The 16,232-nt window shown below is 36.6% G+C and overlaps 1 protein-coding gene across 1 annotated transcript in view; it reads left to right on the forward strand.

The window, feature by feature from the left end:
- The window catches only part of LOC124160597 (acid sphingomyelinase-like phosphodiesterase 3b), a 1,228,662-nt gene that overhangs the window by 181,326 nt on the left and 1,031,104 nt on the right, over window positions 1-16,232 (forward strand). Inside the window, exon 3 of the mRNA XM_046536481.1 lies at window positions 13,109-13,169. The gene's annotated coding sequence lies outside the window, so the exon portion shown is untranslated. The remainder of the gene's footprint in view (window positions 1-13,108; window positions 13,170-16,232) is intronic.

Genomic DNA, 16,232 nt, shown 5'->3' on the forward strand with positions numbered 1-16,232 from the left:
TAGATGAATAAATCGTCCAGTGAACGCATTCAGCGCAAAAAAATATTTTATGGAAACAGCGCTGAAAAAATACTGTCTGTCTGAGATTTACAACAAAGTAATAAGTTTTAAAAATTTTAATGCAAATTTTGTAAACCCAGTACCCCTATTGTTTATACATGTAACACAACTTTTGTATTGAGTGTATGTATTTTCATTATTTGATTTGCAATCGACTACTACATACGATTTAATTCATGATTCTTTAAAATAATTGTTATTAACTTTTGACGATGGAAATAATATTTAATAACATTAAATAGTGTTTTTAATGAACTGATTCAACAATTAATACGATTAAACTGAATATTGGTTGAAAATTAGGCGTTTTATTCCAAAATACATTTTAGGGGTCAAATGACCCCTAGCCGTCCTTCTAGGTAGCGCGAAACTCCCGTCCTCCTAGTGTTAACTAGAAAATATCAACTATACTCACGATAGAAAAATTTATTTAAATGCTATGCATGGACTACATGTTGGGAAGTGGATGGTCAAATATCAAACAGGAAGTGAATTTCACAATTGTATTTCATTGCGAGTAAGATTGTTAACAGAAATGTTAGTAATATTCCCAAGCGTTCAATGAATTTAAAAGTGCTGTAAAATTCCATAAATTAATCTCACTTTTTAGGTTTCAAAAAATAATGTCCGTCTTATTATGGGATTTCATCTGAACCGGATATTTTGAAGAATGTAATATGGAAAAACTCGAAATGATAGTTTAATATCAAAACAATTTTCTCAGTATTATTTCGTTTACTTTTTAAAAAAGCTACCAAAGATAGGATCATGCGCTTAGATATACTACATTATTTACAAGCTATATTCCTTCTTTTAATTATGCTCAATTGTTTTCAATTTAATTGTTTATTTCTGTATTGTATTTTTCCTGTTTATACTTACGCATCAAAAGTTCACCTGGAAGAAATTTTTTTACTCAATGTTATGCTTAGTGCGTTTTTTTCTGGAGGTGAACCCACTTATAGTCTCCGAAGTCACCTCAAGCTCTAAAATTGGTTTTGTTTTTATGATATTTTAAAATCTTTGAATTATTTAAGGATCAGTAAATATACTGCTATTATATTCAATAAATAGTTCATTATATTTAATTATACTTTTAGTTTAAATAAATAAGATGCGAAAATACGCTTCCCCCCTAGTCAGACATTGAAACCCATCAAATCTAAGTTTTTATCATTTCAATCCGCTCTCATGCGCAGAAGCACATGCGCAGTCGACTATATATTTCCTGTAAGCCTTCACGCACCGTAAAATCTCTAGCCCAGGCAATTTATCACGCACAACCAGCTTATTTCTTTCCTCTTCTTCCTGCGCTGGAAGTTCAGCGTTTTCCAACGCTCTCATGCTGTTCCTTCACTCGTTTATCATCCCCCACACAGGAAAGCTACTCCTCCTCCCCTTCATCTCCTTCCTATTGGCTTTTCAACCAGAAGAGAGGGCCTTTTTGCCTATACCGTGCTGAACGTGTCATCGCTCAACGAGTTTAATTGGCTTCCCGTATCCACGATAGATTCGCCCATCTGTGGCATTGTATAGCATCTACCTACACGCCTAGTGACTGTATTTTTTTCTTTCGATCCGAATGGATCTATTCAGGAACAAATGAAGGCTAAAGCACGCATATCTACCAGTACAGAAAAAGGAGGATTGAATATTGCGTCATCTATATATTTTTTCTCTTCTTGAATAGCGCGAGTAGGCGAGTGATAAACATCATAAATGGCGGAAAACACAAGTACGTTGGGTGAAATAAGGAGCTGATTTTTAAAAATTGTTTTAGGTGCAAGCTTCTCCTGGGATTTCATCTGAACACGATTTTATATGGAGTATTGAGCGATAAACCTCAGGATAATACTCAAATATCAAAAATATTTTCTCAGTACTATTTCGTTTACTTGGTAAAATTAGTCAAAGGTAGGATAATGAGCCTCGATATTCAATAAATAGCACATAATATTAAAGTTCACTCACAGTTTCAATAAACATTCTTATGACTTTCAAGTAATTTGAAGCCGACGTGACTCACGTTATTTTACACTCTTCAACTAACCCACCAAGTATTTATGAAAAGCAACCACATTATTTCTAAAATCGTCATCTTTGAATATGACCCATGAAACATGTGTCCAATACTATGGGCAAGAGCGATGTCGACCAACCAACAGGCAATAGGTATATTAACGCTGACTGTGCGGTGTAAAATAAAGTCAATGCATTTCAAATTCGGCTAATTAAACTGCATAAAGTTCTGTCGGTGAAATTGTGGAAGTTTAACACCATGAATCAGGAACATGCATTAATTAAAATTTTTTTCACATTTTTACCAAATCTTGCGAAGTAGAAAACTTTGAAACGTATTTTCACTACATCTTTATCAAGCAAATAAGGCTTTTAAAAGCGTCTTGAAATGATTTTATCTCTCCTTTCAAGGCAATGGTAAAATGTATCATTCAGGAGTCCAATGGATAGATAAGTACAACCAATGCCTTCATTATCTAACATCCATGGTAAAAATCGTGAAAATTACTTTAAATAAAATTAATTAATGAAGCTACGCTAAAGACAGCTAAAAATGTTAGAGTTTAGCGATATTTTCACCAAATCCAAGAAAATTGATTAAAAAGTTTTGTTAGGGCTAAATAACTTTAAAAAACCTGAAAATAAGTCACGAATTCCCTTATTGGACGATGTACCTATTCGTAATACACATGCCTTCACAAGATCAAGGCCTAAATTTTTTTATTGCTCCACTTTTAATCCAAGCAACACATTCTATGACGGATATAGATTTAGTCATTTATATTGAACCTCGCGAAATTGTTCTGATAGTAAGCTCGGCAGTTAAACCCTTTAAAAATAAGTAGGCCTTACGAAATATGAGTGGAACAAGTTTGGGATTGGTTTATTTAATTTATTTTTCTTGACATTGAATCCGTCAAGATCAAAAAATAAGTAAAGAAATTCACTCGAAAGCAGACGTCATTGAGTCCAACGTGAATTAGGAGACCGCAGCGCGCGGAACGATGCACGAGTAGTATTCAACGTGAGATGATGAAAAAAATAATAAAAATTATAAGCCTTGTGAAGGGATATACTTTCATCAATGGAAATATTTTTACCTCCGCCGCGAAGCGTAATCACAAACTTTTGGGCGCGGCATTGTAAAATTTGTCTCAATGTTTTCGCATCAGCTTCACGAGCTTGTTCGTATATGGCTACGGACGTTACGCTACACAGAGGTGCATGCATCAAAAAAGTTGCTCTCTCCGTATTTACTCGCACCAAGCCAAGGCTTGGATTCCTCCTCCGTTTGAGAAAAAAAATAACAAATGACGACTGAAAAATAAACTTCGCAGCGCTTCTGATTCAGACAACTCTAATCATGGTGAAGACATCTGGTCTCCGTGTACTCTATGGTTGCTTGGAAGCGTGTGTACGCGCTAGCAAATCAAATGGCTGCATGCCTAACTATCTTGAAATTGTAAAAGGTGGCTCGTATAAAGGAACGAACGAGGACATAGATGAGACGGACACAAAGACATACGCATCTACAACGGAGTAGTTTGTTTCAATGGAAATGGGTCGCGCGAAAACATATAAACTTTGTGAAAACACTGACGATAACAACGAAAATAGGAACTGGAATTCCGACTTGTGGCGAGAGCGTGATAATGCATGCGCCAAAGGGATGTTGTTTACGATCATGAGTAGGCCACAGGAATAAACTTCGTCAACTCGTAATGATGCCGCGGCGTGTCAGAAGAAGATATGTTTGTTCCACACTCACGCAGAAAATATATACCTAACGTGAAACATGTTCATTTAAAAGAGAACTACATAGCATTAAATGCATTATGACAAATAAATAGGCGCTGGACCTCATTGGCGTTAACCTAATACAACATCATACAGTATGGCGGAGAAAAACTATAATTCAAATAAGTGAAAAAAATGTTTACAGATACAAGGTAGGAACTCCTAATTTGATAAGGGTGTTTTCGTAAAAACCATTGTTAGAATTTCAAAGAAACACACTGAAAATCACCATAGTTCACCGTTTACGCCCCAATAACTCCTAACATTTATTTCAACATCACATTAGCAATATGAAAATTTTCTAAAATATGCAATCAAAAATATGAATTGATGTAAGTAATAAATATCGTTTTCTAAATCAAGCAAAATGATGCATTAAAAATAAGTAATGTTACGAAATTATAAAAAATAGTTGCCAGATGGACAATACTAAAGCTCTAAGACAAATATGAATGTATTTTGTTGTGTAATTATTGAAAAATATTACGGACAAAAGGCATAACATGCGTTGCATAGCTATCATTATATGCTAATGACCACGTCTAATAGGAAATATTTTTTACTGTTGTGACTTACAAATTTTTCAAGGAGTTCTCTCAACTGTCATTTGCTGGTTCAAAATTTACGCTCCTTTTATCCACTTAAATGAAAAATGTAATTGTTTTTCCTCCAGGAAAATACAAGGGTAAAATTTTCAAATTTTGAGCAACGGATAGTGTGGAAAAGGACCAGAAATATTCACGCAGAATATATGTATGTAATAAAGTAGGTATTGAATCTGTGGCGTAGCGAGTGGGGAGGTCTGGACCTCCTTGAAATATAAAAAGAAATCACTTTGCATCATTGATGCAATATTTTCTTTTCATTGATGAAAAGAAAATATTGGAAAATAATGAATTCACTGAATATTCCTTTCATAAATGAACCTTTTTCAATTATTAAAACTGTTAAAAATAGCTTAAAACCCTCAACTTAGTACCCTGTTTTTAAAAAATATCTCTCTGGTTTTGGACCCCTCACCTCTGATTATTACCCCCCAGAACGAAATTCCCGGCTACCCCACTGTGTTAAATCAATAATTTTCAATGAGAAATACCGGACTAGGGTGACTAATGCGTCCTATTTTCATATATAGGAATGAATTCGTGTGCTGGTATGAGCTCATTTTCACCATTGGATAAGAAACCAGCATTTTGGGAACCAACGCGCCTTTGTATTCACCAAAGAGGAGTGGAATGAGAACTTTTAACAGAGAGACTTTGAACAGCTTCTCATTACATTCTTCTGAAAGAAATGACCTGACTTCTCATTCATGGGTAAGACAAATCCATCTGCATCATTCACATGAATGCTCAAACGTGTACCTGAAACCTGCGTTTCCTGATCTGTGGTGGAATTCAAATTTTTAAAAGTGTATCTTGCCGTTTGATTTTACTCTCTTGAGAATCAAAAGATTATTTAGCAAAGTTTGTTTACAAATATTTGATAGGAACCTATGCAAATGAACTTGTATATTTTGGAAAATTCATTTCATTCCATCAAATGTCACGATGGTACATCCTTTGATTTTCCAAATTCCCAGTGATCGTTGGATTTAATTATCCAAATTGAGTCTTCACGGGAATCTGCTCTCTTAGGTCCTCGAAGACCACCTTCAAACAATAATTCTTTCTTCTTGTCTTTCGTGGAAATTAAATTTCACGACTTTGACATCTTTTGGAGAAACTAAAATGCATGAAAGATCTTCGGAGAGGTTTGGGACTTGGCCTGGCGTCTGATTCCCGAATTGAAAAAAAATATAGTGTATGACAAAGCAAACAAGGAGGAAATGTACAAAAAATTTTGAAATTAGATCACGAGGAAAAATCAAAGTAAAGAGGGGGGAAAGAGAGAAACCCAATTAGCAAATTGTTTGCTGCAAAAGCGTCACACCTACGGTTGAAACAACATAAGGACGAACCCCGGGCCTCGCTCAAACGTACCCCAACACCTGCTGAGTTCAAACACAATTAATTGACGCGTCGCGCGTGTCGCACTTTGTCTCGTATACAGGGTTTGAACAAACATACGTCTTCAGTTCCTCTGGGAACCTTCCTCGCTCCCCAGCACAGAAAAAGACGCCTCTATCTTCCCCACCTCCCAGTTTTTCATTCACCTACATCTTTCCTCTATACTCCACGACACTCCGACAATCCCCATTCCGCCACTCATTTTCTGAAGCAAAATAAAGAAAAAAAGAATTTACCCCACAATTTTAAAAACATCTCTCCGCTATTTCCTTCACGAGCACTGTGGAGGAGCAAAAAAAAATTGAAATAATAATTACGGCGTCGAAGCGAGAGAGAGAGAAGGAATATTTAAAAAACGAGAGAAGGAAGGATATTTCTTTTTATAACAAAAAAATAACTACTAGCGACTGGGAGATGACGAAAAAAGAGGCGTTGTAATATTTTTTTAAAAATATATATGTATTCGAGTTGCCTGAAGAAAGAAAGACAGGATAAAACATGTTGGATAGGTTGGAGAAGGAGATTGAGCGTATAGTTTGGAGGGATAAAAAAGGTAATAATAATAACCCTATTCGTATAATCCATTCACATTTTCAAGTGAAAAAGATAAAGATAGAGGGAGCACTAGGAGTTGTGACCCGAATACACTTCCTCTTTCACATCCGTCTCCCAGCGACCTGTTTGTCGTAACCTCGCCGGTAACAATGGAGAAACTAAAATATGGAAAGTGTAAGAGGTGTTTGGCAGGGGGTGAAGGGAGATGTTGGAATAAGAATGGGAGATTCAGTTGTCGCGAGGAGACCCTACGTCATTGTTTACGTTGTTGCGCTGGCACCGTCATTGTTGCGCTGGCACCGCCATTGTTGCTGTTGTTATTGTTGGAAAACAGCCGAGGAATAAGGTCAATTACTCCGCATCGCAGGGGAGGAATGGGTTTGGCGCGCGCGCGAGAATATCGTGAAGGACTGGAGTGGGGCAGCTAGGGTCTGGGGGGTGTTTCAGAGTCTCGTAGGATTGGCGGCGTCGGAAACGGATTCATTCCGAGTCGATCGGGAACCTATCCTACGCTCGTCTTCCGTGCGTTTCACACATACTATCGGAAAGCGTTCCGCTTTTGGTATGACGTCAACAGTCATCCTCCTCCGGGAAACGAGAAAACGTCACAATTTTCAAGTGACAAGTGAGCAGCGAAAATAACCTCCCGCAAGATTTGATACTTCACAAGGGAGGCGAAAGGTATATACGGGCATAAATACGTGCTAATTGATACATTGTCACATAATTGACGCTGTTGCCGGGTAAAATAATTTTAGAATTGTTCGTATGTAATTTTTTTTAACGTAATACCCTGTCGTTTTGAGCAAATTACGGGAATGAAGGAAAATTTGGAACGAGTTTGTTCTGTCATTCTCGTGAGAGCATAGTTGATTGTTTTTAAGAACTAAACTACAGGCAGTCACGAAATCCACTATTTTTTCCAACAACATATGGTTTACTTACTCAATTGTTTAACCAAATTGTCATATTTTCATTCAGTATCTCAATTAAATATGAATATTGATCATCATAAATGATGTTATGGCCTTCATGATATGCCGTAAACGTCTTACAAATTTTCCGTGAAAGTGGAGCTACGCTGGAAGAAAATACAGTGATTACATTAGGTTGAATAGTGTCCATTAATAGTAATGGCTCGAGTTATGTACGCTAAAATGACGCAAAAATAATTGTGTTAGTTTGTTATCTGTTTTGCACGTTCTCGGTTATTTCGATTAACACCATTTTATTTGGTACGAAAATGACAAATTGTTGCTATTGATGCACCTTGAAATACACCTTCAAAATTATATTTCAGTGAGCGATAATTCCACAAAGAAAAAAATATTCGCTGCAAAAGGGAACCCATAATCTTTACCTCGCTGCGTACTGCCTTAAGCCGCTGCGCCACCGTCTATTGTTGATAGGGGCCGAAATTTGTAATCTATAAATAAAAGGATGGCATGAGGGAGCTTCGGTATAGCTGTTATCGTGGCTATTCCCGTTATGCTTGAACTAATATTTCGTATTAAAATGAATATTTAGAATGTACATGGAATGTACTGATACCATGTACCATGGAATCAACTGAATTAGGTACATAACCACGTCTAATTTCGATGTGACTACGATGCCAAGTCATACACACAATCATTTCAAACTATACAAATTGTTATACTTCCTAACCCACGGACACGTATTCAATGCATTATGCTACCTGCATATTTGTAAGTCATTACGCCATGCATTCCAACTTGTTTCACGTTCTTTTTGCCCAATTACTCGTCCAAATAACAACGCAAACGAACATGTACCGTCAGTGATACAGTCTGCCTATTTATCGCCTAATTTACACGAGAAAAAAAGTCACTTGCACTTATATTACTCTATCATAATATCCACATATATAAGCACTCATGAAATAAAGTGGTATGATTTTATTATAGCCAAATACTTAATAAAAAACAGCAATATAACATATCTCCACTCGCCATGGGAATGAGTTTCCGGCACCTCTAGCCCACTCGACTTCTATCCGATAGGAAAGCCGGCCTTGAGTCGATAGGAAGCCAGTCTGAAAAGCACGGATTGCCTGGCCGATAGTAAGTGACGTAGAATCCGCGTCAAGTCTCCCGATCCGCTCGGAAAGGGAGACTCTGAAACACCCCCCTGGACTGCTGCCTGGGAGACAGGAAGTAGTGAGGATGAGTTGGGTAACAACGCTAGGACTCCATTTAGGGGGGTATGTTACCGTCACTGGGGGTAGACCTCACTTAAGAGCGAGAATTAGAGCGTGTGAAGGCATACGGAGACGCAAAAGCTGTCGTGCTATGCGGGATACCTAAATTCTAGGAACACAGTGGGAATATGGGTCTCTGACCCGCAGTCACAAGTCTTTGAAAGAATGTGGTTGATTGAAGGCAAGCATAAGTTACGACGAAAGGAAATGTTCCTCTGCCATCCACTATATCGTCATCATCTACAGCTATCAACCGTTTGATTGGTTTGCGCTCAATATGGGGTTTTTTCACTTGTTGGCTTATTTTATTTTAATCCCGAGCCACCTCATCTCAGATTGCTAGGATGGTTTTTTTGATTACTATAAACGTTTTTGTGCGTAATTTTGTTAATAGTTTTATTAAAAAGCAAAAACAGCGCCTTCCATCTGTTACACAGAAGTTGTGTGATATAAGATCTTGGATTTTCACAGCGACCGTCCTGGTGATTCTTGGGTCCTACACGGGGTAATTGGCTTTATACCTGAAGAAAGACAAACAACCAATTATTAAGTTGGATTTGACGGTAAAATAAAATTTGTGAACGTGCAGATTTTATAAGTCGAACCAATTAGTTGGAGGAGAAGCCGAAAATCTTTTCTGGAAGTTGTGTTCTTATTTCCCTGAAAACTTATTTCACTTGGTCATAGCAATATGATAAAAATCACTAAGATCGGAAATTGTAACTTATTGATAGAATTTGGTGCACGAAAGGGAAGGAAAATTCACAACGGAAACAATCTTTTCCATTAAGCCATACAGTCGTCCTTTCAAATTTCCACGCAATTTCGGCGTGGGCGCTGTTTAGGTTTGGATTCTAATATTTCGTGCACACCTGTACTTATCAGGCTCTATTTCTGATAAACATTATCATTATAAACATTTTTTCTAATTTCTATGAAATCTTACTCTTTACTATTAGTGGGAGTTATCATGTATTGGGAAAAATCGTTTTTTTTAAATACCTTTCAAACTTTTTTTCCCTTATGTTAAGTGCAAGCGAGTCGGTCAAGTTAGGCGAGTAGGGACTGATATAGCCTCACTCCAACTGCTACCGTGTGCGTTGCTTATCAAAAAGCATTCCTTTTTTTACAGTTCAATCGGTCTATTCCATTCAATGCCCATATTTGGTTAAATATGTGACGTCATCCGAATTCGAGCCAAAATTCGAAGTTACCAAATAACCCTCCCCACTCCAAAGCTTCCGGCCAGCTCCCCACTTCCTTTATACTCGGCGCGAGTCAAAGTTTCTCACATTCGATGGAGCTCCATCTCTTCAGCCGGCGTGAGTCCCCTTTTGAGCGCGCAGCACCCATTCAAACTCTTTCCTCGGCAGATTGGATCACTTAAAAAAAAAATATGTAGAGAAAATCTTCGCCCTTTTCCTCCTTCCTTTCATATCACGAGGGAAAACTTCCAAAGCGTTCCTGATTACATACTACACGTTTTTGATCTAATCCCTTGCCTCTACAGCTGTCACTCACCGGAAACCTTTTAACTGTTTGATGAGGTTTAGGGACTCATTGTGACATAGCATGTAAATACACCGAATATTCAATTTCGTTTACACTATATGGAGAAACATCCTGGGAAAAATGTTTTGCTTGAGATGTCTAAAGGCCGTTTTACACGGTACACGGAATTGCGCAATCTGACGTGCGTGCGAAGGCGCAATCAAAATTGCGTCGTGTAAAGCGATGAATTGCTAGAACACATGCGAGAATGCGTGGATGCGAGACGGCAAAATAGCCCATGTTCTAATTTTGTTCATGCATTCGCACAATTCCACGCCATTTAAGAAATTAATGCAGCTCTAACCTGCGCAATTCCGTTCCCCGTGTAAAACGGCCTTAATATATCTCCGCCATCATCAACCCTATTAAAAAAGTTTATTTTTAGAAATGGTCTTCTATTACTCATCAACGTATGCTTTCCTCGGAGAAAACTTTATGGAAAATAAGGTAATTGTATCAATGAATTTTTTTCGGATTCACCAGCGGCTTAGAAAAATTAAGTTTCCTACGCCAATTAAGCAAAGCGTCGTAGCCTGAACGAGTCGGCGACTTCAATTTTCTAGCCTGGTGGCGAGCCCATGAAACATTCTTAAATAGTATTAGCCGATAAAGTGTCAAACTATTCATAACAAAGTCATACACCTTAAGGTTCAAATTAGGTCATTCAAACCTATATCAGCGAAATTTCCTGAATGTGTCTTCATTCGACTTAGACTAAATACCCTGGGACGGATTTGAGACATAAATAACTTTTGCTAAAAAACGTGACTCGAATCATATAATTAATATACTTCTCCACCAATTTGTAGTTAAAAAAACTAATTATGGCTTATTTTAAAGCTTAGACATTACACAAGGGATTAAATGTGAAAAAAATTATTAAATATACAAGCCTATTCTTGTTTTTTTTAAGTACTTAAAAATTATAAATTATTTTTCTCAACTAACTCATCTCATTATTATGGATACATTTTATTTTATCACAAATATACATCCTCCTTTTTATGATTTCTTTTTCAAAACCAAATTTTGTGAAATCACGCATATGGATATTTAAATGGTTTTTGAACACTAGTATTTTTTCCCACGTGCATTTGCTGTCTTGAGAATCGTAAATGAGAAATATATGAAGTAGACTTATAATAAAAGTTAATACATGTGTTAATATCCCCGGACCATAGTATTACGACCGATTGTCTCATAGATGAGCTTTCAACTCCGCCAATATATGTTGTTTAGATTTAACAATACGCTTTTAATATGCGACAGCTGAACTGAATATTTGAATTAGAAAGCCTGCGTGTGTAACTTGACATTCAAGTTTACGCTTATCATAACGATTAAGTTAGATAGATATATATGTCATGCAATTATGTATGTTATTACATGAAATTTGAATTTTAACATTGCCATTTCTGATCATAGAAGAAAAAGTACTAGTTTCGTTACCATAAAATATATTCATCCTTTACGTTGGGAGAAAATGAAGTTATATTAATCGAATAATAGATCTAACTGCTATAAATTGATAACATCTTCAATACAGGATTAAATCATCCACTGTTTTATATTTTAACACTCTTTTGATGATGCCACGATATGTAAAACTTTTAGAAAAAGTTTTACATATCGATGGCTAAGTTCTAGCAACATGTATCTCAAATTCAGCCGGCTTGAGACAGGTATTAAAAAAGACAGGTATCTTAGAAAGTGTAATAGCATTAAAAAATAAAATACAAGCAAATAACAGCTCTTTATTTGCAAATGAATGCTTCCTTTTCCGTTTTATGAACTTTTGGTTTTTAATTTCAGTGTGCAAGTAAAAGAAATTAATAATTTTTTGCTCTCCTGACAAGTTGCTTTTTTTGAGATACAAGTTTTTAGAATTTAGCCATCGATACATTTTTTTAGTTTCCCATTTCGTTCTAGTAGTAGTCAACTAGCGAAACATCAATTTATTACAAATTGGAGTGTTTTATTCCCTAATCAATTTATTACTTGGGGCAGCACAATGAATTTTTTAATGAAAATGAGAACCACAAATTTGGTGAGCAAGCCAAAAATCCACGCTTCAAATAGGCAGTAGTAAACAACGTACATCACTTGTAGTCATACAAAATGTAGCCATGTATAGCCTTCATTTTATTACGAGATTGTTGAGCTTAGCACCGCTCTCAAATATTTCTGTCAGGACTTAATCCCCTCGATATATTAGCCTCACCCATCATTCCACGTCAAGATAAACGGTTCATTCTCCATAATCTTTGTATTCACTGCGAGTGACGTCCCGTCTAAGGTCCCGCATTGAATTCTATTTCATTAACCCGTATTCTGCCATCGCTCATTCACCAGCATCTCAAAATACGCCGACAAGTTCATCTTATACCCTCAGGTCTATTTGCGATCTTAATATTTAAACGGCAATGTAGCGAAAACGCTCGCGATATTTGAAACCTGACTCTTAAATGGGTGAAAAAAAAAAACTGCTGCCCCCGAAGACAATCACAAGGGTTAAACATTGTTCACTCATTTTGATTTAAATATTAAATTATGTCGGCACCAACAAAACCGAATGGGTGTGAGTTATTTTTTCACATTTAACTTGATGACAGCCGTGTTGTTTTAGTACATATTTCCAGCAATTAATTCGATTTTTTAAATCAGTTATGTATTATTAATTCATGCAACGTAGAGATATTAATAAAAGGAATCTAAAATGGATTTCACTATTTTGAGGTAGTGCAGCGTAATGTTCACTTCAGTCACGGTCTATGCCAACACAATCTCCTCCGGCAAACCTTGGCGTAAGAAATGTATGATGTAAATGATGATATAAATAATAATGTTTAGAATATTTAATAAGAATTAAACTTATCAATTTCCTTTTTTATTGCAGAATAAAAAGATTCAGAGGACAATAGCCGCAACTCGTCCTTGAGAAAACCAGAGAAAATAAGGTAAGATTATGTATATGTAGCTTTGGGTAACAAGATGTAGGCAGCTTGATATTAGTCATCGCCTATATATGAAATCCAAAACCAAGTTTTGATCCTGAATACTTCCAATTACTTATTTTGAATAGTATTTACATGCAAAACCACGCTACAGACAGTTTAAAATATTTTCTGTAATAATTGAAGTTTTATCTGACATCTAATTTTATTGATACTCGCGATGACACGTAGGCCAGGCGCTAAAAATTTGATATGATTGATAACATTTGGAGCAGAAAAAAGAGGGTAAAGCTAAACCTGTATTTAACCTGGGACATTCCGTCACATTGACTGCCACTTGATCCACATAGTAAGCATTCCGTCATAAAGGCACCAGTCTGCCTAATGAAGCTGTTTTTGCAACAATTACTGAGGTCACAGTTCACACTAATAGACATTTGTAAAGAACTCTCATTAATCTGATGAATGATTTATAGATGCAAGTTGAATGTAAAACATATTATAAAGCGTAAAAACCAAGGTATTCATTATGATCCGGTACTAAACGAAATGAACATACTGTATCACAGTTTGCACTTCCATAATATTAAACGTCAAATAAACAAATAACTAATTTTAATTCACACCAAAACCATTGTCTCTGTAGCTGAAACGAGTGTATCGGCCTCGGTTTGTCGAACCTTCATCCATAGGATACGTCGATCTAAATACAATATACGCCCTGACTTCGATTTTTCATATATCAATGGAAAGACAGGAGGGGTTATGCAGCTTCATCCACCGTCAAAACCGTGACAAAAAACCGGAGGATATTGAGATTTAAGAGGTCGCAACGTTGCGCGATAAAGATTTCACGCCCGAGAGAGATAAAGACACATATGCTAGCGTATAACCACCACCGCATATTTCAGCATTATTCGTTATTCCTCCCGGATTTTGTTAAAAAAATCTTTGTCAAAGAAGTCACGTACAAGGCGTTACAACCCAACGAAAAAGAGACTCGCAGCTAGCATTACAATAGAAAAATATGGCCCCGAAACGGTCGACGTAGGATGGTAAGGGGACCATCTTTTTCCGAGCAAGGGAAGTCATAACGCGGTGAAGAGATTTTCTCCTCGTCCTCTAACCGGAGCGTACGGGCTCACGTTGCGGGCGGCGGTGGTAATATCTTGGAATGCATTTCGCAGCCGTGAGCCGCTTCGCGGATATTCCGCCAGGGCGTGAGACGAGACAGCATAAAACCTTTGCGCGAAAACGGCTTCAGATGAAGCCGAACTGTAGGTAGAATGCGGCAAAAATACCCGTAAAGCCTGAATAAAGGGATGGGCGATTACCAATAGCATAGAAAATTCATGTAAAAATGCGAAACCTGAGTAGTGAAATAGATTAGAAATAGAACACTCCCTGAGAATTCATGAATAAACCTGAAAAATACTGTAATGATGTTCTGGAGTTCGAACATTGAAATTATGAGAAGGATACGAATCTATACGATTATAATGGTGTCTGTTACGATGAAAACACCGGAAAGGTAATTATCACATTTCGTTCCCCGATTCAGGGGATATCAGACTGCTTAACGAGAATAGACAGCACGAACACTAAGCCCAAAAAATTACACTGTTCTGCAAAAAAAAGTTAAAAAAATGCCTGGTTGCAATTTAGGGTGTTTCTGGCTAATTTTTGGTCGCTGAATCCGAAAATGACCTCCGTTTTTTTTCACCCTCCATTTTTACGAGCAATCCCTAAATTGGGGAAAACAACCCCTTATCTAAACTTATCGCCTTTCAAGGGACTTTTACTAATGTTATCTGCTTCCGATTGAAAAAAAACTGACGTTTTGAGGCTATCAGGGTCAAGAGAGAGACAAAATTCACTGGGGTTGAAACGATTTAGGGGGTGAACATTGAAAAAACTTTAAAAAACATTAAAATAGCCATTTTTCTTCGTTTTTTATGACATATGATATGGTAGCTAATGGAAACGTTTTTAAGGGATAAATACACTGTTCACCCCCCCCTATTTTGTAAAGGATTAATATAGCATAAAATATAAGAGGGGAATGGGGGTATACGAGTGGTATAGGAGGGTATTTAGGAGGTGGTATAAAGATCTGCCACAAAAAATCTGGAATATGCTAATTATGGTTATCCGAAAGCCGAACTGAAGGCATCGCGTAGAAAAAACGGTATCACGGCATATGGTATCACGGCTGGTGTCCTAACACCCACTGCCCAATTTTTTGGTGGGTATGTTAGGACACCAGCTTAAAATCTTTTTTGGCGGATTGCGCGGAAGTATGTAGTAGATGTAGATAGCCGTCATTAAACCCTACGCTCCGATGGGCATTTTCTTATATCATCGAAAATATTTTTCAAATACTGGCGCCGTTTTTTGAGGCGTTATAATTGGCGTGGGGACATACCATATCCCCAAACTATTTATTTAATTTTCTTAATAACTATATATACATACTTTAAATTATATTATTGTATAAAAAACGCGATCGTAAAATTTTTATGTAAAAATATTGTATAACGTTGTTATCTTTGTATTTTACATAGTTCATGTTTTTTCTTCCATAGCCCTGAGGATGATTTAAAATAAATCGAAACGTTGGGTATTACTTGTTTTACATTGACCTAAACTCCAAGAAATATTATAAAATGTACTTGATAACTACTAACATTTTGTCAAAACCACCATGAATTTTTGAAAGTTTGATTTGTTTTCAAAAGTTGTAGATTATTAGATTTTGATATTATCAATATTTAATATTTTCTCATATTTTTAGAAAAAAAAATCCTGCATTTTTTGGTGAAAACGTAAAATCATATTTAATTTTGTCTTCATTCAGGTCCTGGGAACTCATGCAAAATAAAGTAATATACACCACTTCACTTCACAATGGTAATTACTTCAATGCAAAAAAACGAGGTATCTATAACAGAACTAGTGGCGCGGTGACATACCGAGTTCCCAGGTCATTTTGCACAATTTTTACACTTCACAAGTGTGAGATGGACTGACAAAACCAGTTTGGTGGGAGGGTGGAAGTAGACTTGA

Source organism: Ischnura elegans, chromosome 6 (assembly GCF_921293095.1).
Source record: "Ischnura elegans chromosome 6, ioIscEleg1.1, whole genome shotgun sequence".
Classification (NCBI taxonomy): Eukaryota; Metazoa; Arthropoda; class Insecta; order Odonata; family Coenagrionidae; genus Ischnura; species Ischnura elegans.